The 23858-nt window shown below is 36.6% G+C and overlaps 1 protein-coding gene across 11 annotated transcripts in view; it reads left to right on the forward strand.

The window, feature by feature from the left end:
• CHRM3 (cholinergic receptor muscarinic 3) overlaps positions 1 to 23858 on the forward strand; it is a 524789-nt gene that overhangs the window by 338783 nt on the left and 162148 nt on the right. The gene's annotated exons all lie outside the window — the stretch shown is intronic.

The raw sequence follows: 23858 nt of genomic DNA on the forward strand, positions 1-23858 counted from the left end.
AAGTGGGAGAAGGAAGGCTTCTTAAGGGAAATATTCTATCAGAGCCTCAAAGTTTATCTGAATCTGGAAGTTCAAGTACATGTTAGGCTGATAAGGAGAGAGTGGGCATTCTTGTAGAGGGAACAGTCTGTACAGAGAAACTGATGATAAGAGAACAAGCCATGTTCTAGGAGCTGCAAGTTTAGGTTGCATGAGTGAACCATGGACGCTGAGTCTGGAGTGGAGATGAAGAGCAGCACAATTTTCACAGGGTCCTGACAGTGGGGGTACAATGGAAAGATTTCTATTTTAGAAATTTTGAAAGGTAATTATTTTAGAAAGATAACTCTAGCAGAAGCAGAGAGGTTCATGGGGACATTGGGAAAGAAGGCAGAGAGAGAGAGAGATAATTTAGGACTCTACTGCAATGATCTGAGAGAGCACTGATGAACGCTGTACTAAAGCAGTAACATCAGGGAGGAAAATGAAGAAATGGGTTCCAGCAGTGTTAAGGAGGTTGAATTTATAGGACTTGGTAGCCAACTGAATGCAAAGGATGAAGGAGAATAAGAAAAAAATACAACTTCAAGTTTTTTACTTAGGTGGTTGGAAGATAGTGGTGCCATTCTTTGAATGAGAGAATTTAAAAAGAAGACAATTGGGGAAGAAGGGTGTTGATAAATTTACTGTAACATTTTGGAGCTTTAAAGGCTGTGGACCGTCACGTGCAGATAGCCAGTAGACAGTTGAATGTGCACTTCTGTTAAGTAAGAAAAACGCAGAGGCTAAAAATAGCGATCCAGGAGTCATCACTATATGGATGTCAGTGGAATCCATGAGTCTGACTGAGAGCACTCAGACAGTGGGTAGAGGAGGAGAACATAGCCGGCCTGAGGATATCTACATCAAAGAGATGAATAGAGGAAGAAGAATTATATTGCAAGTGATATTGGCTGTTCTAATACACGCTGTCTTATTTAAGGTGAAGATTAAGGAAGATTCCAGTTGATGATCTGTTCGTAACTGAAGAATTCAGTGACCAGCTCTGTCACTATTTTTATATGCCATTAGTATTGTGATAATTTGTATGCATTTTTTTCATGTGAGCAAGAACAAGAGAAAGGAAGAGGGAGAGAGCAGGGGGAGAGAGAACAGTAGAGAAGGGAGGGTAGAGTGGAGTGAGTGTGAATGTATATGGAAACTGTGAACACTTTCTAGTACAAATCTTCCCCTTTTCAATATCTGGCAGCAGTTAGATAATTTAAAACATTTTAATTTTGGTTTAGATTGAAATGCATCTTTTGCCAACCATTTATGATCTATATATAGTCATTAAGATTGTTTCCTCAAAAACAGAAAAAATCTTTACTGTTGCCTCCAGGGTTTGGCAGAGAAATGCTAGTCCAAAGCTAAAAAATTAACCACTAATTAACCATATGTGCTTGCATTTTATATTTTTAAATACATATTAAGCTACATTATAGGGATTCTGGTTCCAAATTACAGAGAGATAATGTAAACAATTAGGTCCAAACACAATTATTTAGCAACCTTTCCATTTTAGTTCTAACTCAGAAAAATCTCTGGGTCTAAAAATGCCCAGCCCCATACCTATGGGACACAGCTTGAGGGATTTACTCCACAGATTTGCACTTGGTCTGCCTCCTATCCATGCGCTGATGAAGTTCAATGATTCAAATGAAGTCCTTAAAACACATAACATTTAGATAAGTATACCTAATATCTCATTTAGATAAGTATACCTAATATCTCATTTAGATAAGTATACCTAATATCATCTCATTTAGATAAGTATACCTAATATCTCATTTAGATAAGTATACCTAATATCTCATTTAGATAAGTATACCTAATATCATCTCATTTAGATAAGTATACCTAATATCTCACTTAGATAAGTATACCTAATATCTCACTTAGATAAGTATACCTAATATCTCACTTAGATAAGTATACCTAATATCATCTCATTTAGATAAGTATACCTAATATCTCACTTAGATAAGTATACCTAATATCTCGTTTAGATAAGTATACCTAATATCATCTCATTTAGATAAGTATACCTAATATCTCACTTAGATAAGTATACCTAATATCTCACTTAGATAAGTATACCTAATATCTCATTTAGATAAGTATACCTAATATCATCTCATTTAGATAAGTATACCTAATATCTCATTTAGATAAGTATACCTAATATCTCATTTAGATAAGTATACCTAATATCTCACTTAGATAAGTATACCTAATATCTCACTTAGATAAGTATACCTAATATCTCACTTAGATAAATATACCTAATATCTCACTTAGATAAGTATACCTAATATCTCACTTAGATAAGTATACCTAATATCTCACTTAGATAAGTATACCTAATATCATCTCATTTAGATAAGTATACCTAATATCTCACTTAGATAAGTATACCTAATATCTCATTTAGATAAGTATATCTAATATCTCATTTACATAAGTATACCTAATATCTCACTTAGATAAGTATACCTAATATCTCACTTAGATAAGTATACCTAATATCTCATTTAGATAAGTATACCTAATATCTCATTTAGATAAGTATACCTAATATCTCACTTAGATAAGTATACCTAATATCTCACTTAGATAAGTATACCTAATATCATCTCATTTAGATAAGTATACCTAATATCTCATTTAGATAAGTATACCTAATATCTCATTTAGATAAGTATACCTAATATCATCTCATTTAGATAAGTATACCTAATATCTCACTTAGATAAGTATACCTAATATCTCACTTAGATAAGTATACCTAATATCTCATTTAGATAAGTATACCTAATATCATCTCATTTAGATAAGTATACCTAATATCTCATTTAGATAAGTATACCTAATATCTCATTTAGATAAGTATACCTAATATCTCACTTAGATAAGTATACCTAATATCTCACTTAGATAAGTATACCTAATATCTCACTTAGATAAATATACCTAATATCTCACTTAGATAAGTATACCTAATATCTCACTTAGATAAGTATACCTAATATCTCACTTAGATAAGTATACCTAATATCATCTCATTTAGATAAGTATACCTAATATCTCACTTAGATAAGTATACCTAATATCTCATTTAGATAAGTATATCTAATATCTCATTTACATAAGTATACCTAATATCTCACTTAGATAAGTATACCTAATATCTCACTTAGATAAGTATACCTAATATCTCATTTAGATAAGTATACCTAATATCTCATTTAGATAAGTATACCTAATATCTCACTTAGATAAGTATACCTAATATCTCATTTAGATAAGTATACCTAATATCATCTCATTTAGATAAGCATACCTAATATATCATTTAGATAAGTATACCCAGTATCTCATTTAGATAAGTATACCTAATATCTCACTTAGATAAGTATACCTAATATCTCACTTAGATAAGTATACCTAATATCATCTCATTTAGATAAGTATACCTAATATCATCTCATTTAGATAAGCATACCTAATATATCATTTAGATAAGTATACCTAATATCTCACTTAGATAAGTATACCTAATATCTCACTTAGATAAGTATACCTAATATCTCATTTAGATAAGTATACCTAACATCTCACTTAGATAAGTATACCTAATATCTCACTTCGATAAGTATACCTAATATCTCACTTTGATAAGTATACCTAATATCTCACTTAGATAAGTATACCTAATATCTCATTTAGATAAGTATACCTAATATCATCTCATTTAGATAAGCATACCTAATATATCATTTAGATAAGTATACCTAATATCTCATTTAGATAAGTATACCTAATATCTCACTTAGATAAGTATACCTAATATCTCACTTAGATAAGTATACCTAATATCTCACTTAGATAAGTATACCTAATATCTCACTTAGATAAGTATACCTAATATCTCACTTAGATAAGTATACCTAATATCTCACTTAGATAAGTATACCTAATATCATCTCATTTAGATAAGTATACCTAATATCATCTCATTTAGATAAGCATACCTAATATATCATTTAGATAAGTATACCTAATATCTCATTTAGATAAGTATACCTAATATCTCACTTAGATAAGTATACCTAATATCTCACTTAGATAAGTATACCTAATATCTCACTTAGATAAGTATACCTAATATCTCACTTAGATAAGTATACCTAATATCTCACTTAGATAAGTATACCTAATATCTCATTTAGATAAGTATACCTAATATCATCTCATTTAGATAAGTATACCTAATATCTCACTTAGATAAGTATACCTAATATCTCATTTAGATAGGTATACCTAATACCATCTCACTTAGATAAGTATACCTAATATCTCATTTTGTTTGTTTAATTGGATTAACTTTACCCAAAAATGGATCAACTATTTTAACATTACTTAGATTCTTAGAAGTGTTATTTTCCCTCCAGACGTCTCCATTGCCTAAATGCCATTTTATTCAGTAAAGATGTTACGGCACATTATCCTTTTGTCTTCTGTTTCTTGGTCATTTAATCAGGTTGACTAAATGTTCCCTGAGCTCTCCACCTGTTGGAGTTATTAACCTCTGTATGCCGTCTAATCCCAAATGGATCCACCAACTACCTCAACCAGCCATGAGCCAAATTGGAGACTGGGTGTGGCTCCAGCATCTGGAGAGCTCCCCCAAAGTATGCATAGTTGAAAGAGGGGGAAGAAGGACGCAGAGAAAATTCAAAATGAAGATACCAGAGATTTCCCCCGCTGTCTCAAAGACTTATGAACGAAGGGAGATAATTGAGCAAAAAGTTCCATTAATAGGGGGCAAGTGGTTATCTGTAGATATATACGTGACATCTAGTAAGCATCTGAGAGATATTTCATTACTATACTTATTGAGTTATTCTCAAGTTAGGTAGTCATAAACTAGAGGCTATTAGTAAGTGTTTATTTTGCTATCAGGCTCTGGAGATGCATATAGAGGTATTTTAGTTTCATTACAAAGCATCTTCTGTAAGAAAGTTTATATTCATTTGAGAGAAAAAATATTTTGAGATAAAATTAAAGGATGAAGATTAAATAGGGAATTTAATTTTGAATTAAAGTAAGCTCAACTGTTGGTTAATGTATGGCTTCACTACATTTTTCTTATGTGGGGAAAAGAAAAAGAAAAGGAAGTAACCACTTATTAAGCACCTATTTAGCGTCTGTTGTCAATCAGACATTGCTTGAACCTTTTATATACCTTATTTAATTTAATATAAAATATATCATCTCTTATGCTTCTTAATGTAACATATTAAACTTGATTCTAGATGTTGTGAATCCACATTTTATTTTTACTTAAGAATTTTTTAAAGGACAGAAACTACTATACCCTGAAGACTTTCCACACTTTTACGCAATGTGGAGGGTGCTAGTCAATGGTCAGTTATTTTTATCCATGATGTGACTATTACCTCCATCTCTAGCTACAGAAAGCAAAACTTTCATTCATAACAGGCAACCAACCTAATAGCAATGAGCACTTACTTCAAGCATTCACATGTAGCTTTTTAACAGTAATTTACCACTTAAAGGAAATAATTCTTCTTGGAGAGATGACAGACTCCAGGTCTGGGGCAGGAAATGTTCAGGGATGAGTGTAGAGTATCTTGTTGCACCAGATACTTAAGAATCCAGAGACTGCTGAGGTCATGTCGAAAGGACTCAGAGCCAACTTGAAAGGACTTTCACTAGTGACCAGTGGCACATTTCAAAAATCAGAAAGAATATTCACAATTAATTGAAACACATTAAGTGTGTTAAAATTCCATGGATTTATAATAATAATACAAGAAAATTGGTAACTTTTACAGAATGCTAGGGACAGAGCACAACCCAACATTCTGAAAACTGTTAAATAAAAGAATCAAGCATTTTTTTTCTGCTTTTCCTTTGCAAGCTGTACTTCAGGCTGTACCAAGTAATTGAAGAAGGAAATGTTATCCTTTTTGAAGAATTCCAGTGAATAACTGATGATAGCATTTATTATATAATCAGATACATGTTATAAGTGTGCATTGAGAATTTTTCTTATTTTTTAAGTTGGGATACTGGTATAGTGATTATACATTCTTTTAAGTGTCTTTCAGCAACATATACTGATGAGTATGCAGGCAAAATGATGAGATATCTGGGATTTGCTTCAAAACAACCCAAGATGGAGAGAAGTAGGTGGGAACTTAGATGAAATAAGATTGCCATATGTTGACGATTATTGAAACTGGGTGATGGAATTCGTTATGTCTCTACATTTGTGTATGTTGGAAATTTTCCATTATTTAAATTTTTCAAAAGTCTTCCTATTCCATAGCATGTATTCATTTGAAATATAGGGCATTTGCATTTGCTCCAAAAGGGTGGTTATGTTAGAACAGGAAAAGAATGATCATACTTTTGATTTGCCGATTTTTGTGAGGAGAAGATAGACAATATTCTGCTCAGAGTTAGAAAGAGAAAACTTTATTATAAAATCAATGTAACCTGAGGTTAACATCTCTAATGCCAGCCTCGTGGAGATCAGTGCGACTGAAGTATTACCCTAGTAGTCCTGCATGTGTCTGCTTTCAAAGCAAAAGTCAAATAGTTTCTATCCCCACATTATAGATTATGCTGATTTGCTTGATGCATAAATAGGGTATTCAGAGCACATTGCCTGTGTCCATTTCCTGTACTGCCAGATAGTCGTGTTCAGCACTTGCCTCTGCTACTGTCTATCTGCTGCAACTGCAGATGTTTCATGTAGCTGACAAGTACTAAATGAGAGGCAATTTTTTTCCTGCTTTTATTATTTATTCTTTTAAAATGGTAAGCCAAATTTTAAATCCTGAAATCATTTTGAATGTTTTTCTCAAAACAGGCCACTGTCAAACTTTTTTTCCCAAACATGGATTCATTAATTTTGAATCAAATAAAACTGATGAATAAAAACAACAAATAATAAACGAAGCACTATTTTTGGCTAGAGGTATAAGTTGCTGCTCCATTTCTTTTGCTGACCATCTGTAGTATGTTATTTGATCATTGCCTCTTGAGGGTTGATTTTGGTTCAATTAGTTTTCTTCTTTTGTCCTTGACAATGTGCCACCTGGAGAAAAATCTTCCCTGCTCCGAAAAATGCTGATAAATTTACATTATTATACAATTTACAACAACACAAACACATCAGAAAAGCAGCTATGCTAAAGTAATTTAGCAGCTGAGACTATACAGGAGGGTTTCTTTGGGGATACATGGATGTGCTATGATGTTTTCTGGCCACTCCCTTCATCAATAAGGAATCCTTATTCAGACACTATGGAAAATAAATTAATGACAACTTGATCCCCAACTTCAATGCCTATCCCCAACCCTCCATAAGATTTAAGTCTGAAGGGTGAGGAGAACTAAACCCACCCTAATGTTATTATATTCCCCTCTGAATAATAGCAGCTAGCATCGACTACTCCACTTTCCCTATGTGCACATGTAACTAAAGTGCTTTATAAATATTAACACCTTTAATCTTCACAAAAGTCCCATGAGGAAGATACTATTCATTATTGCAGGCAGATATGTCATTTAAGGATCTGGCAGTAAGTAAATAAGCTGCCCCAAAGCCTATGAGCCAGATGAATAGAACCAGGATTTGAATTCTCCCTGCCATCCCTTCCTTAAAGCAGCCTCTTTGAGGACAAATAGTTTATTATTATTAGCTAAAAAAACAAGGTGTAGTTAAAGCCACAATCAATAACCAAATAATAATAATAATAATGTAATGAAAACAACATAAATAATTTAAAACTTGATACATCATTATTTACCTTCATCTATACTTTAATACTTCCTTAAAATAAATGATACCATCTTCACATGCATTATACATAGGGGCATTGGTGTGGAAATGAAGGGTTGATTTCAGGATGTATTATCAGATGTTGAACCTAATGACTCTCAGATTAATATACAGTGCTACAGATTTTGCTTTATAGCCTACATTTGAAACTCCATCTCAGGATTTTGCTTCTGAAATTCTTCCAAGATAAATTGCTGACCTTGCTAATGTTAGTTCCATAACCAGCTATGCCAATACAATTTACCTTTCTGGCATTGCACTGGCAGCATTGTGTTGTTAATGTTTTGTTTTCTCATATATAATAAAGTGTAATTAAGTAACTTTTAAAGAATTTGCCTATAAAAATGGCTGCAACTTAAAATATTCACTTAAAATATTCCATTGGGTAATCATAGAAATCGATTCTCTACTCTTAATTTAGTTTTGCATGAAAGTTCAGTCTTGCTGAAAATGTGTGAATATACTTATATAACACATTTATATTTGTATAGAATTACTGCTACTGCAGAAGTATTTTAAAATAGTTTATTGTTATTGGTTCATTTAAGGGACTTTTATATCCCCAAAATGAAGTCTGGCTAAGTAAGTATACATGTGACTTAATATCAACATTTTCTTCATTCATATTACTTCTCTAATATATTACACTAAAGTATAAATAATTACAATGATGTGCCTAAATCTACTTAAAACCATTGGTCATCAGGGCATATTTATTAGAAGAATTTTCATCCCACATTTTAATAAAATGACCAAATAACTTTTACAATGCAATTATTGCCCTTTATCACCATGAGTAGTGAGTAAAGCCACTTTGCAATGATCTGTTTTGACAAAATAAATTTTCCAGAGAAAATCTGAGTGAATAGTGGAACTTAAAACTAACCACTAAATCTATCTTCAGTCGTAGAAAGTGCGATAATGTTGGGATGGTTGCCACAAATCATTTAAATTCAGAAAAAAAAACACACAACTAACCCCATTTAGAGGTGTTCAGATGTTTCAAATGCCATTCAGCAAAGTCCTAAGCACATAGTTCAAAACTAAAGCCCTGACTCTTAACTTTGACCTCGCTTGCTTTTGCAACATCCTCTGCTCCTCAACCTTAAATTATAACCACTTTCTTCTTGCACATTTTCATCACTGGTTCTTGGCTGCTTAGGGCTCTGAGAGTTGACCTAGGGTACAGCAATGTTTTCCAGAGTTGGGATGGCATTGTTTGTAATGTTATGCTGCTCTCTGTGTTGTTTTTATTTGTTGCAAGGAATAGGTTACCCAGAAAACTCTTCGTAAGACATCCTGCCTAGGAGACAATACTTATGAATTACAAAGTTATCTGTTAAGATATCTGATTAGATCTCAGAGAGTCGACAACTGAAGCAAGCTGATCTTTCAGAACACATACGGGCAATTAAGAAACAAACAAACAAAAAACACCCAGAAACCATTGGCAGAAAATATGATTGACTACTTTTGTTTCTTCCTTATAATACCAACCTGGGAATGAGAATGACAAAAATAACAACAACAACAACAAAAACTGAAATAATTACCTATGGATGAAGCTTCTTTAATTTATCTAATTGTTTTATTAGCAGCAAGAATTAAGAGAACAACTTTAAAAACGAATATGGGGTTTGAGTTCACAATTCCTCCACCATGGCAGGTTTGCAGGGAAACATCAATATGACTAAATTTTCTCTAATGGTACCTTGTATCTGCATTTTGGTAACAAGCTCTTGGTTCCTTCTCTCACCCAGTCCTCATCCCTGATAACCCCATGCCCTTCATTTCTTGCTCTGAAGTCATCTATAATTGTAGGATGCACCTCTGTAGAGAATTTGAGAGAAGCTACATTGCTCAGCTCTTCAGCACCAGTGCCCTGTCGGGAGAGCCCTGGCTTGCAGTCAGTGCTGGAGCTTAACAGTCGGGTCATCAGGTGGTTCCAGCCAGCCAAATGGGGATTATTATCCCAAGGCCAGGCTCAGGGTGGGGGTTTGGGAGTCCAGGAGGCATGTACAAATGGGAGAATAGAATACATTAATTTCAGGGCAGTCAGAAAACAGTCCTTCCCTAGGAAAGTGTGACTGTCCTCTTGAGTAGATGCATGTGGTAAATTTGATATTAGAAACATGTCAAATAAATGATTGAACATGAGGAATGAAATGAGAGAGGGACAAGAGCCCAGTCTATACAGACCCATGACTTTCTTTTCCCAGATCTTGTGCACTGGGAACAGAAACTTAAAATTAACCATTTGAACACTTTTTCTGCTCCCTCTAGAGGGCTTGTAGAGTGTATTCTGTTCACTTAGAAAAGCACTGTGTAAATAGCAGATATTATTCAGAGAGTCCTGTATCTATTCCTCTCCATGCATGGTCCTGGAAAAGACAGCTTTCATTTAAGGTTTGTTTTTGAGGTAGAAGCCTTGGTCACTGCTAAGGCACAGTGCATGCAATATCTCTTCTGAGGTTGCTCCTGGAAGATTTTTGCACCTGCCTCCCCTTACATCGTCCCTACCTGTTTCCATAGATTTCAATCGTTTTGTTAATGCTCACTACAGGAAGCACCTAAGAATAGAGTTGCTGTTCTGAGCAGATTCTATCCTGGGACATGATGGGTGGAGAACAGCCAAGAACATTGTAGCAAATAGGTGCCCAGTTGGGCTTTTCAATATTATGTATTTGACAGGGCACAGCAGCACCAGCATGCATTGGCATTGGAAAAATGCATTGCCCAGTTCTGTTTGAAAGCTCCTGTCATTTCAGAAGCACTTGAAAACGGGCATGCACTAAGTCTTGCTGCTGTGCTTGCCGGGGCTATTAATAGGAGCTCAGGACTTACACTTGTATTGCCCTTTTTATAAAAGAAAAAAATTCAAAAGTATTTCTTTTCCAAAACAGTACCAATCAAAGCCAACTGCAGCAATCTTTCACCATAACATTGCATAGCTGTTGAAACTTTAGTCAGGTGAGCTAAATCACATTCATTTTCAGGCAAGAAACTCCCCTTGTGTGCAGAATATTTTAGAGTCCACACTGAATGAAGATGGTGAATACTGACGTTTCCCACCCACTCTTGGAACTGGCTAACTCAGCTATAATGCTAATAAGGCTGGGACATTATATTATTCTGAAGAGTTCAGCATCGTATTATATGCTCAGATAGCCTCAGTCACATGCTGGAGGATTTTTTTTTTAATGTTTTGCTAGTTTTAAAAACTAAACTAGAAAAATGGGGCATGTCCCAGTCATCTCAGGGAAAATAATGAAAATGATATCAAAAGAGTTAGTGTCTATTTTCTTTAGCAATCTAATGTTTTCTAAAGATATTGATACATTTGGATTGTTCTTGCACTCTGCTGGCTGATGGGTCCTTCACATCTGGAGGCCAGTTGACTTTGTTCTTTGTCCTGGTGCTTAAGACACGAACATGAGATGCTTTGCACAGGAGAGGTGTCCAGGGAGATGTGTGTTTGTATGGGGCTTCATCTCTCTCTGGGCATTAATGGAATGCATATGCTAGCTTTGGAGTCAGAAGAGTGATAGAGAAGGAATAGATTCCAAAAGGGGTGGAGCATGAGGGGATAGTGTAGTAGAGAAGAGTTACCCTGCTGTGAGATATTTGGGTATCTCTTGCAAGGTCACTTCCTGTCATACAACCTTCCACTTCCTGTCATACAACCTTCCACTTCCTGTTGGGCAGAAATAATACAACGGAATAGGATATACTCTAGTCCAAGAATTTTACAGTTAAAACTGAAGTTAAGAAAACTATTGTCTTTTAATACAACAACTGGAAATTGCTTCAAAATAATACCGTGAAGTGCTTTGCATAAAATTTGGAAGAAAAATTGTTTCTTTTTTTTCTCTCACTATTGTTTACTGATTTTCAAAGCTGGAAATCTGAAATTTTGACAAGATGTTCTAGCTTGCTCTGAGGTACCACTGACTACCAAGAAAGTTGACATTGAGGGTGGTTTTTTTTTTTCTTTAAGTTCTGGGATACATGTGCAGAACGTGCAGGTTTCTTACATAGGTATACATGTGCCATGGTGGTTTGCTGCACCTATCAACCCATCATCTAGGTTTTAAGCCCTGCATGCATTAGGTATTTGTCCTAATGCTCTCCCTCCCCTTGCCCCTCACCCCCTGACAGGCCCAAGTGTGTGATGCTCCCCTCCCTGTCTCCATGTGTTCAAAGAAGACATTTATGTGGCCAATAAACATGAAAAAAGCTCATTATCACTGGTCATTAGCGAAATGCAAATCAAAACCATAATGAGATACCATTTCACACCAGTTAGAAGGGCGATTATTAAAAAGTCAGGAAACAACAAATGCTGGTGAGGCTGTGGAGAAATAAGAATGCTTTTACACTGTTGGAGGGTGTTTTTATAAACATGCACTGAGGTGAGGGTGAAGGTTAAATTTAGATATTAAATAAATGTATCAATGGTATTTTTTGAATGATTCTCTTAGTTTAATCTCATCATTCCCTGGTATTTTTTCCTTATGTATTCATATGCTAGTCTTCCTAACTCTTTGTCTGTTTTCTGTAAGTCTCAGAGGGGAAAGAGCTATCTTTCCCATTGTTAGGTTCGTGGCTAAGGTTCCCATAACAAAAATTAACAGGAGAAAAGCATATGTATTTATTTCATATAAATTTTACATGACATGGGAACCTTCAGAAGAGGAGATTCAAAGAAGCAGGTAAACTTAGATATTTTTATGTTTAGATCTGGTGAAGATACTCATGGAGAAATATGGTTAGAGGACAAAAAAAGCATAATCTGATAGTAATAAACTTGGGAGAACTTAGCAAAGCCTGTTTGTTGAGATTCTTCTCTGTGTCCCTGTGTCTTCAAAGATAGGGATATTCCTGGCGTTCCTGAATACTTCCAGGTATAAGGTGGACATTTCTCACATGAGGGTCTTACGACCTTCTTCAAGGAAGGTTAGGGCATCCTTTCTAGGTTTTGATGGCCTGCTTCAGGGGAACAGGGCAGGAGAAGGTCAGAGAGTGACTTTCTGCTTCTGCTATGTTCTCAAATGCCAAGGTGCCATATGTTAGGGTGGACTGTCCTAAACCCCATCAACCCTCATATACTTTTCATAAGGCATGTGACTTTGAACAAATAAATGAAAGGATTTCCAGCACTGAAGTCAGTCAAATGTTGGTTGAATTCAATCAGCTAAAGCCTTTTGATTTTTTTTATAACATGCACCCACACTACACACATATGTACCATGCACTTATATGCAAAAAAACCCACGTCTTACATTTATATGTAAACATAGTCAGAAGCTATATTTAGCTTCACAAGGACAGAGTTTATGAGAGCTGCGGTGGATTAAAAGAAAGTAAGATATTCTTTTAAAAATGAATCTGATTTTATTTTGTCCATCAACCTCATTTCTACCTATCCATCAAACATTGTCTGCAAGAGGTAAAGTCAGCCCCATGCATCGTATAGTTCCAGCTTCTACTCATCTCTTGATTCTCTTCCTCCCGTTACTGTCCTCTCAGCCCCCTTTGTGGTTACCAAAGCCTTTTCACACTGCAGGAAAAGCAATGTTACAATTCTTGCCTTATCTCTGCAGCATGCATACGTTTTTTTTCCTTCTCTGTTCCTATAGCTTTGGATAAACTTGATACAAAGTCAATTTTATAATAAAAGGACATATTTATGTTAGAAAATATTTTTGTCATTGAATACATAAATTATTTGAAGAGCTGCTATCTTAGTTATCTATTACTATAAAACAAACCACACCAAAATGTAGTGACTTAAAGCAGTAACCATTTGCTCAAATTTCTTCAGTTTGGGATAGTCTCAGCTAAGTAGGTCTTCTGCTGGTCTGGCCTGGAGTCACTCCTATGAGCACAGTCATTTGGAGGTTCAACTGGAGCCAGATGGCCTAAGATTGTTTCATTCACAAGTAGGGTGGCTAGCAGGACTCTCTGCGGGTGTTTATATTCTTCTCTACGTGGCCAATCCAGCAAAACAGTTGGGTTTCTTATGATGGTCTTGCCAGTCCAAGATGGGGAGAGCGGAGGCAGCAGGCCTCTGAAGTCACAAATGTCATGCTCTTCCCATCCTACTGTAGGTCAAGGCAAGTCACACCGCCAGCCCCACTCAGGGGGTGAGGAAACAGGCTTGTGTAACAGGAAGAGCAGCAAACAAGTTGGGAACATGTTTAATCTATCACAACCATCCTAAGTTCTGTGGAATTCATTTAATTAGTAGTAAAGATGCAAATAAGAGAAATAACAATTGCATGTAGCAAGTCTGAAAACTGGGAAAACAAGAGCCTGGTGTCATTTAAAAATCTCTAACAAGATTCACTCAGAAACCATGACCCCGTGATAGCTGAAATGAAACCACAAAAATGTTTCTGTTTTCCATTTTACTTATACTTACTGACATCTGTCGCCATCTAATCTTCATCTACTGAAGATAGGTCTTTTTGGACAGCTACCAGGTTTATAATTTATTGTCAGGGGAATCATGTCAGAATATGTTCAGTGGCTCATAATATTTAATGAAGCAGTGACTCGGAGCCCAAAGTAAAACTACTCAGGGGAAAAAAAAGAAGTCTTCTATTTAAATATAGACTCTGATAATTGTTTAGGCAATGAGGATACCTTTATTTTACTACTCATTTTATTTATAACTTAAATCCAAAATTGAAATGAGTTTTCAAAGGAAACAGATTATTTTTGACATTAGCAACAAGCGGCCAGTGAATGCCATTCATCATTACTTTTTATTGTATTTTAGATATTTTTCAGTTCATCACTTTACTTGTTGGTCTTCTCCATTGTCTAATATGTACTCTCTGAGACAAGGGACATGTCTTATTTGAATTTTAATTCCCAATGTCTAACACAGTGCTCAATTCATGCTCCTTAATAGTAGAACAATAGATATAGGTGGCGCAGTGTTAATGGAGGTGGCCTGAGCATGAGAGTCCTGGGAGCTAGTTCTAATAATAGTAGCAGCTGACATGGATTGAGCACTTAACATGTGCCAGGAGTCTTGCGGGCACTTTACACATACATCCCACCCAACCTTCCAGATGAGTATTTCAGTTCTTCCACTTCACATAGGAGCAAACCAAGGGAGAGGAGCTTGCCATATGTCTGGGTTCACAGATCCAGTATGTGTGAATTACAGCCCAGATCCAAACCAAACCATCAACCACTAGGTTTCACTCCTTTTTCAAGCTGGTCAAAACTAATAACTCAGTTTCTCCTTGCCTCAGTGATCTTCTTTTTCTTTTTCTTTTCTTTTTTTTTCTTTCTTTCTTTTTTTTTTTTTTTTTTTGAGGCAGGGTCTCATGCTGTCACCCAGACTGGAGTGCAGCAGTGCGATCATAGCTCACTGCAGCCTCGAACTCCTGCTCAAGTGATCCTCACACCTCAGTCTTCCAAATAGCTAGGACGGACTACAGGTGCGCACCACCATGCCCGGCTAATTTTTTTTTTTAAGTTTTTTTTTTTTTGGTAGAGACAGGGTCTTGCTATGTTGCTCAGACTTGTCTCAAACTCTTGGTCTCAAGAAATCCTTCCACCTAGGCCTCCCAAAGCATTGGGATTATAGGTATGAGCCACTGTGTCCAGCCAGTGACTTCCATTTTAATGGCAAAATTAGTAACTACTTCATTCAACATGTATTCATTGAACCACCGTGTGTCTTAGGAACTATTAATATTTTAGTTTCTTAGGCCCTTAGGTTTCAGAGATGAACAAAACTGATGTAGTTCCTGACATTATTCAGTTCACATTCTAGTCAGGGGGATGGATACAAAAAAAAGTAAAATATGTAGTGTATAAGTAGGTGATAAATATTCTAGGGGAAAAATACGAAAAGGGAAAGTGTGTGGAATGGGGTGGTGATGGGGGAATAGCAGATTGCAATTTTAGGTAGGAATTTCAGGGAAAGCCTCACTGAGAGGTGATGGTTGAGCAACAACCTGGAGAACTTGAGGGAGTGGCCGGTGGCTATGGAGGAGGGATCTTTCAGGTGAGGGACCAGCAGGTGCACATGCCCTGAGACAGCATGTGAACGGCTTGTTCCCAAAAAGCACTCAGATCAGCCGGGCAGGGCAGCAAGCTAGGGGATGTTCACTGAGGCTGGGAAGACGAGAGGACAGGTTGGGAGAGAAAGGTATATTTTAGAGATTTTCATTTTAAGTGCTCATTGAATATCCACGGGGAGATGTTGAGGAGGCACATAGGTAGATGTAAGAGTCAGTAATGATGCCTGGAAGACATCTGGGCTAGTAAATACCCATGAAAGTCATTGGTCCCTAATGAGTGTTTAAAGCTGCAGCAGCTCAGAGAGGGAAGAGAATAACAGACTTTTGGGGAGTTGTCCATGAAGAGATGATCCACTGGGGTGGGATCCTGAGCCTTGCATGAGAAGGTCAAGAAGTAGAAATTGAGGAAGAAGATAGTGCAGGCAAAGGGACTGGCTTAGTGCAAGGACATGGAGCAAGGGGTGGTTTGGAATGATAAGGGGACAGGGAGGAGTCAGATGTGGCATTTCAGGACATGACATGGAGAGGCAAGAAAGGGGGTGGGAGGAAGTGGTGATGAGGTCAGAGAAACAGACTGGAGAGCCAGATTGCTAATGTCTTTCTATGACATGCTAAGGAATTTAATATTTGTTCTGCAACCACATGGGAGACATTGAAGGTTTTTAAGAAGGAAAGTGACACTATCAGATGCATCATTTAGAAAAATAACTGGCAGCATCGTGAAGGTTAAATTGAAGAAGAGAAAAAACTTAAGTCATATACATAATGACTTTCAACAAAGTTGAATATCCACGGGGAGATGTTGAGGAGGTACACAGGTAGACATGTACCTACCTGTTGAAATTTGAAAGTGATGGTCACGAGGTGTGCAAGTCAAAAGCTATGGAAAGGTTGTATGTACCTTTTCTTGTCAAAAAAAAAATTTCCAAAGGGACCAATAGTGGCCTTTGTTTAATGTTACTTTTTCTTTTTTTATTATTATACTTTAAGTTCTGGGGTACATGTGCAGAGCGTGCAGGTTTGTTCCATATGTATACACAAGCCATGATGGCTTGCTGCACCCATCAACCTGTCATCTACGTTAGGTATTTCTCCTAATGCTGTCCGTCTTCCAACCGCCCCCACAACCCTTTAGAAGTAGATTATAATTTTAGAAGGAAAGTTTTCAAGATAAGAGAGTTCTTCAAGGCAAAGATGTTAGCCATATCATATTATGCTCTATCAAAAATTAGAAGTAAAAGTAACATTAGACACTTCTCAAAAGAAGACATTTATGCAGCTGTTAATTTTTCTTATAATTTTTAATGGAGCATAATATGATATGGCTAACAACTTTGTCTTGAAGGAGTTTCTTATCTTGACAACTTTCCTTCTGAAATTATAGTCCACTTCTAAAGGTGAGTGCATTGTAAATATTCATGTCTTTTACACAGGGCTGGACCCTCAGGTGTCACTGTAATTAATCATTTCATTTAATTCGTAAAAGAACTAGATTAAATCCCATTTTGATTTAACATATGAAAAAGAAAGATAGTGTCAATTCAGAAATGCCCTTGAGTTTTCTATCCTGCAATGACATTACCTACATAATGCTAATTAAATGTTAGCATTTCATTGTGGAAAACCAATGGAGCATTCTGCCCAAATACAAGCGGTAGGTGCCAGATTTCTGTATACCTTAATGTTTGTTGAAGGTAACTCTTCGTAATTAAAACATGAGTTTATTCTTGGTGTTAATAGAGACTGAGTGTAAAGCCATATTTCTTGCACATTTGTTCTGTGCCAGGCACTTTCATATGAGTTTTCATTTAATTTTAAAAACTCTGTGATACAGGTGTAATGTGACAAGTGAAAAAACTGAAGTTCAGAGAGTAAATAATGTGACTAAGAACAATCAAATATTCTCCAAAGTGATTGTTATTTCCATTTTACCTCTGCTTAACTTATGAGAAGATATACTTGATGTGTGTGTAAAGCAAAATATACATAGACAGGTTGAAGGGTTATATGAAAATTGTATCTCATAGAAAGTTTAAAATACTATTATAAAGATTTATTTATCTCATTAACAAATGTCAACTCTCTTTCTGTCTCATCCCTGGTCAGGATGTAGGTATAAGTCTGAAGGATCAAAAAATATATTTAAATAAAGGGATTTCTTTTGTCTGTTTGCCTTCTCAGACTTAAAAGCCTTACCAGATATTTGCCTTTATTACTCTATTTCTTTCTTTCTTTCTTTCTTTCTTTTTTGAGACAGAGTTTCGCTCTGTCACCCAGGCTGGAGTGCAGTGGCATGATCTTGGCTCACTGCAACCTCTGCCTCCCGGGTTCAAGTGATTCTCCTGCCTCAGCCTCCCAAGTAGCTGGGACTACAGGTGCGTGCCACCAACCCCAGCTAATTTTTGTGTTTTTAGTAGAGACGAGGTTTCACCATGTTGGCCAGGATGGTCTTGATCTCTTGACCTCGTGATCCATCCGCCTCAGCTTCCCAGAGTGCTGGGATTACAGGCATGAGCCACCACACCTGGCCTGTTACTCTATTTCAATCCATTAACAAGATATTTGTCGAAGTTTGATGAATAATTAAAGAAATTACAAGAAAAATCAAAGTTAGTTTTTATATCATGTAAAAATATAAATTATTTTATTTTTCCCACATATAAGTAAACTGATTTCTAGTATTATTTTCTTATCAATGGACTCAATAAATATGATTCATTACATAAATATTTATTGAGCACCCACTTTCTGCCAGGCATTGATCTGAGAGCTGATTAGGGAATGGTAAACAAAATAAACAAAAATTCCTGACTTTGGATCATAAATTCAGTTCAAGTTTGTAGTAAGTCCAACTAAAGATGTTCATCAGAATTACTCAAAGAGCAGTTTCAAGATGCAGAGAACTTCCATTCAGGATCCTAGGAGGTTTGCATGTTGTAAAAGCTTTGCTGGGAGTTGTAATTAGGAATTTGGGAATGAGAGATTTTACTAATGCAGCAGCTGCTCACATTATTTCCCCATTAAGTCTGTTCTTGCTCCTCTTTCCCTATCAAATCCCTACCCTTTGGTCAAGCATGGAAAGCAATTTGAGAAAAAATAGAGCACAGAATTCTTGCTTTGAGAATGAGTGGCTTGCTCTGCATTTCGAAAGTATTAGTAACATGTTTCCAAACCATTTTATAAGTAAAATAATGCTTATAATCTATTAGAAACATAGATGCTTAGGCCGGGTGCTGTGGCTCATGCCTGCAATACCAGCACTTTGGAAGACCAAGGCGGACCAATCACTTGAGGCCAAGAGTTCAAAACCAGCCTGGCCAACATGGCGAAACCCCATCTCTACTAAAAATACAGAAAAAAAATTAGCTGGGCGTGGTGTCACATGCCTGTAATCCCAGCTACTTGGGAGGCCAAGGCACGAGAATTGCTTGAACCCCAGAGGCAGAGGTTGCAGTGAGCTGAAATCGTGCCACGACTCCAGCCTGGACGACAGGTGAGACTCTGTCTCAAGAAAATAAACACTGATATTTAAAGGAACACTGTGAAAATAGGAGTAAGGAAAAGCCCTTACAATTTGAACAGACACCCTATAGATATCACTGTCTTCCAAAATTGTACTGGATTGCCAACGTTTGCATTATTTTAAACCACCACTTAAGAAGAAAGTGTATACACAACCATTATCTGCACTAATTGAAGACATATTGTATATTGTTAAATAACTGCTTTTTATTATTAATTCTCATTATGGGATTCACATTCCTCATTTTTTGTTTCCTTTTGGTTTTGCAAACATCACTTGTCTCTTACGATGCAGTCAGAATCTTATTGACACTTCTTTTTTAACTCTCAGACTGATCAATTTCCCATTACTGCCACTCCATGGTGCACATTTCCTGAGCCATTATTCTGGAAAAGGATAAATCCTAATACCCATCTGTCCTTGACTCTTTCATTCCATAGAATTTTTAAATATGCAGTGTGTTTTAGTTAATGAAGTGTCTGAACAGCTGAGTCATAAATTCTGTGCAGAAGCTGATTTCTAGGTCAGAAAAATTTAAACTACGAAGTTATTAACCAGAATCAATTTGTGTATATCTTGCTTTCTTGTTACCTCAATGTTAGGAAGGAAGGAAGGAAAGAATGACCAGGGAATATGTGATTAGTCCAAACTGGATGGATTTAATTCACTTGATAAACATAATTAGCCCTTAAACACCAACTTCATTTAACAAGGAATAATTTATAGAACACAAAGGAGTTTTGTGCAAATTCTGGTGGGCCTTGTATTTTATGTTAGCCCTTCTCTAGATTTATGCAGAGCAAGATAACTTGACCTTCATATTAAGTGGCTAGCTTTACTGAAGGAAAATGATTTCTGGGGCACACTAGCCCTGTACTGGTGGTTCTTTGCAAATGGGTGCTGCGTGAGTATCAGTACTGGAATGCTCAGGAAAGACGGCTTCTCATTATGGTGCAGGTAGGGAAAACCTGGGGTCTGAGCCGTACGGTCACCAGGACCACAGATTGTTTTTCTCACTAGTTCAGAAGGCCAGATACATATTTATTTTTCTCCTCTCATTTTGCCTTCTCTTTTAGTAAAATTTAGGTTAGGCACTATTCGTCAAAGAAAGACAAATCGTTATAGGTGGTCAAACTTTACCTTTTAACCCTTGACAACTTTGAAGTAATGATTGTAAATGAGATCTTTTCTTTTCTTTTTCTTTGGGGAGAGGGGAGACTGACTTTGTTCGGGCCACTATGCTTGGGTATAATATTTCAGATAAGCCCTACGGTGGGAGAGCAGAAGTGCTGTCCTTACCACTTAAACTCTGAAGTGCTCTTGCAAGAAGCTTGGAGGGTAGGGCACGAGTGGCTCATGCCTGTAATCCCAGCACTTTGGGAGGCCAAGGTGGGTGGATCACCTGAGGTCAGGAGTTCAAGACCAGCCTGGCCAAAATGGTGAAACCTGTCTCTACTAAAAATACAAAAATTAGCTAGGTGTGGTAGCACGTGCCTGTAATCACAGCTGCACAGGAGGCTGAGGCAGGAAAATCACTTGAACCCCAGAGATGGAGGTTGTAGTGAGCAGAGATCATGCCACTTCACTCCAGCCTGGGTGACAGAGCAAGACTCCGTCTCAAAAAAAATGAAGTGTGAAGGGTAGCTTTGTATATTTTCTGAGCATTTGAGATTCAGGGTGCTGGAAGTCGGTTTGTGCAAGAGCAGTTTAATCACTAACCAGAATTTTCGTATTTGTTAAATAAGAGTTTCTCTTGTAAAAGACATTAAAATTTAAGTAGGGTATTCTGACCTCAAAATACTTCATTTAAGGTATTGAAGAAGTTTCCTGGCCGAATGGTGAGAAAACACTTGAGTTATAAGAAGCCGTGTGAATGTTACAGAGTAATAATACCACGGCTTTGAATCTCAGTTAAAAGTTTAAAAAGCCTCATGGCTGTTGTTTAAGGAATAATTATTCAAAGATTGAATGTTCATTAATTGGTAACATACTTGTGCTATTACATCGTCATATTGTAAGAATCACCCATTCAGACACACCTTTTCTTACCACTCTCTTCTCAACACCCCCTTTCATGCTACTTTGATCTGTACATACTTTCATCATTGCACTTGTAACTCAGCAGTAGAGCTTTCCATGTACTTGATGGGCCGGCTGGCAGATGATTTAGTAAATGTGTGCAGAAGGAAAAAATGGAAAAATGATAAATGGAGAGATGTAAAAGCACTTGGAAGAAAGTACATGAAAGGCTACAATAATAAAATGGAAAAAAACATTCAGGACCTATGGTGAATGAATGCTCTAGGCTGTCTCCAGTGATACATATTATTGTAATCAAATGTATTTTTGCAATTTATTTAGAAGTCTCTTTGACAGCTTGTGTTGCTTCCATCATTCAAGCAACTCTCCAAATACCATTTTCATCTGAGGACTTGTTCTTCTCACCAATGTTAAGTTTAGCCTAAAGCTGCCTCCTCATGTATTTGAAGTTTGGCCTACAGGTTTCTCCACTTAGGTTATAGTGAACTGTAACCTAACAGGATGTGTAAACAGATTGTAACCTAGTCTTGCGTTAATCACAGAGTTTCAGCCAATCAAAGGCGGCCAACTGTTCAATCTTATTCAAATAAGGCAGATGCTAAACTGTAACCAGTCCAGCTGTTTCTGAACCTCACTTCCATTTTCTGTGCCTCACTTTCCTTTTTCTGTCCATAAATTCTCTCTTACAATGTAGCATCATAGTCTCTATGTTTTCTGGTTGGTAGGGCTGCCCAATTTGCAAATCATTCTTTGCTCAATTAAACTTTGTTAAATTTAAATTGTCTAAAGTTTTTCTTTTAACACCAGTTATCTCCTGATGTATCCTTTCATTGTATCCTTAAGAAAGGAGAAAAGGAGTCCAGGTGAGGTGGCTCACGCCTGTAATCCCAGCACTTTGGGAGGCCAAGGTGGGTGGATCACCTGAGCTCCAGAGTTCGAGACCAGCCTAGCCAACATGGTAAAACTCCGTCTCTACTAAAAATAAAAAATAAAAAATAAGTTAGCCCGGTGTGTTGGCGAGTGCCTGTAATTCCAGCTACTCAGGAGGCTGAGGCAGGAGAATTGCTTGAACCCGGGAGGCAGAGGTTGCAGTGAGCCGACATCGCGCCACTACACTCCAGCCTGGATGACAAGAGTGAAACTTCATCTCAAAAAAAACAAAAAAAGGAGAAAAGGACTTCTTTGGGATTTCTGCTAATATGAAGATGTATGAAATAACTTGATTACCCCTTCAAGGATATTCATTGAAGCGCTATTCATTGTCGATTTCTATATGCATCCTTTTTGTTATTCTAGGGGAAAATATGAGCAAAGTTTCTGAGATAGGTGGCAACCACCCAGGACATTTCTATAATTTAGTTTTTGCAAAGTAAATCTATAATTTACATCAGTCTTCTCCAACTGACTTATACTGATAAGAACAAATTCCCATTGGGCACCTAAATAAAATTTATATTATTGGGATGCTTTTTATTAAGATGCTTTTACTTATGATTTTTTAGATACTGGACCTCTAGGCTAACTGCTAATTTATGTAAGTAGCTAGTGAAACTCCAGAGAAACAAAAAATGATCAGTTTAGAACAAAGAGCATAGGCACTCAGTCAGACAGATGGGGATTCTCATCTCAGATTCACCAAGTTATTCAAGGAGCCTCAATTTTCTCATCTACAAAACAAGAACAACAATAGGATCTACCTGATAAGATTCGTGGTGAATAAATGATTCAGGTAAAGTGCATAATATTGGGTATAACACAAACTAAGCATTTAAAAAATAGAAACTATAATAATATTAACATTATTTTAAAGGTGTGTGAGAAGACACAAAATGGAATAAGACTGCTGAAGAGCTCATCAGGACTACATATGGGATAGGGAATGTGAAGCTGTGAAGTTGCCCCAACAAAAGCTCCTTTGTAGTTCTGTGGCTCAAGGAATGCATAAGTTTATGTATTGTTCGCTTAATGCTCTTCAACAAGTGTTCCAGGACAGTGAGTTCATCTTCTTGGGGTCATTTTCAATGTCACTCTAATTAGTATCATTGCAGCATATGCAAAAGGCCAAAGAATATGGAGGAGCAAATGTGGGGGATTTGTGGTCAGACATGGAAGCAGCGCCCATCAGGTCCACTCCTGACCTGATTGCACTAGGGAAAACATCGTCAGAGAGCTATTCATAATTGCAAGGGATACTGGGAAAAAGACTGTAGTTAGGCAGCCATATGTCCAGCCATTGTTCTATTTCTGTCAGAGAAGAGAAGGATTTTTTTCTTGAGTCCTCTAAGAGAGATTGCCAGAGCACACACAGGTTGTAAGGAAATTGCCTGCTTTTTGAGTATATGAGCCAACTATA

This window comes from Gorilla gorilla, chromosome 1, assembly GCF_029281585.2.
Source record: "Gorilla gorilla gorilla isolate KB3781 chromosome 1, NHGRI_mGorGor1-v2.1_pri, whole genome shotgun sequence".
Classification (NCBI taxonomy): Eukaryota; Metazoa; Chordata; class Mammalia; order Primates; family Hominidae; genus Gorilla; species Gorilla gorilla.